The sequence below is a fragment of the Tiliqua scincoides genome, chromosome 2 (genome assembly GCF_035046505.1).
Source record: "Tiliqua scincoides isolate rTilSci1 chromosome 2, rTilSci1.hap2, whole genome shotgun sequence".
In the NCBI taxonomy this organism is placed as follows: Eukaryota; Metazoa; Chordata; class Lepidosauria; order Squamata; family Scincidae; genus Tiliqua; species Tiliqua scincoides.
The window spans coordinates 127,664,723-127,666,097 of record NC_089822.1 but is presented as its reverse complement, the minus strand read 5'-3'; the positions used below and the strand labels follow the sequence as shown (position 1 = coordinate 127,666,097).

General features: G+C 43.6%; 1 non-coding gene across 1 annotated transcript; it reads left to right on the top strand.

The window, feature by feature from the left end:
• Positions 1 to 1,059: 1,059 nt before the first annotated feature.
• TRNAM-CAU (transfer RNA methionine (anticodon CAU)) lies at positions 1,060 to 1,131 on the top strand. Its single transcript has one exon. It is a non-coding gene; the product is annotated as a tRNA-Met (tRNA).
• Positions 1,132 to 1,375: the final 244 nt, after the last annotated feature.

The following is a 1,375-nucleotide window of genomic DNA, read 5'->3' as shown; positions in this document are numbered from 1 at the left end:
CTTATGTAACAAAAAGTGGATTTCTTTGACTCAAAACTGACCAATGAGACTGATTGTTCATAGAGCCAATGTAGTGTTGTTACGACACAGCATGGAACCAATAAGTTGTCAGTATGAGTCAGCTCCCATTTCCATGTGTCAGAGCTAATACTGGAACTCCTGTTCAGTTGTATGAGTGTCATCAGGTTGGCCACTTGGTTTTTTGTTGGTTACTGATTTGTTGTGTGGCCTGTACTTATATAGTAAAATAAATGAATAAAGCGAATGGGGGTGACACCATGAGTTTATGTCACCAGGTGACACTCACACTAGTGATTCTACTGGTGGGAAGTTTGGGTGTTGTTGGTCACTGGCTTAGATGACTTTTAAAGTGGACCCCAGAATCTGGTGGGGGGGGGGGGAATAATGGAGAAGGGAATATTTAGGGGGATAATATGGGGGTAGTGGAGGGATGTTTCTTATGTTGGAAGGAGGGAGCAATGGGCGGAAGGATTACTATTGGGGATTACTAAGTGAATTATGAATTCTGGTGGGAATGGGGACTTGAAATGAGAGGGTTAGAATAACTCTTTGGAAGTCTATCTATGTAAAGTTATAATTGTAGCAGGAAAAATGTTCTCATAGGTTTTGTTTGTATGCAAAGTCTTTCAAGTGACACAGAGTTCCTGCAGCTCTTTGAACAGGGGATTGGGAGTTAATGTGGGGGGGCGGGTTGGGTGTTGTTGGTCACTGGTTTAGATGACTTTAAAAGTGGATTCTAAACATTCATGCTGGACTATAGGTCTATCAGTGATTATTAACCATGTTGGCTACATTGAACCTCCAGATGCAGGAGCAGTAAGTCACTGAGTACTATGTGCGGGGGAGCAACAGCAGGGGACGGCACTGTCTTTCATCACTACTTCTGGTGAAATGGTCACTGTGTATTTTCTGGCCATTATTACTGTCCATTTCATGTTATTACTATTACTGAAAATAATTTTGCCATTTACAGGGAGGGGGTGAAAATAATTTTGCCATATACCTAGCTCTTGCATCAGTAAAAACTTCCTTGTGGGCAGCAGAGTGGCGCAGTGGGAGCGTGCTGGGCCCATAACCCAGAGGTTGATGGATCGAAACCATCCTCTGCTATCAGCATGTGGTTTTTGTTCCTGATTCACTTCCATAAATATCCTGCAGCCCCATGCCCTGCAAATTTTTCAGCAGTTTTTTTTTTTAAGGTACAGTCCCCCACCCCGACCACCACCTGTGACAGCAGGGATGAGAACGCATGACCTTCAGATGCTGCTGCAAAGTGCTCAGTACGCATGGCTTTGGGCTGTGGCTTCCAAAGAGGTACATTCTACAGTGCAATGGTGGTATATAGAGGAATAAT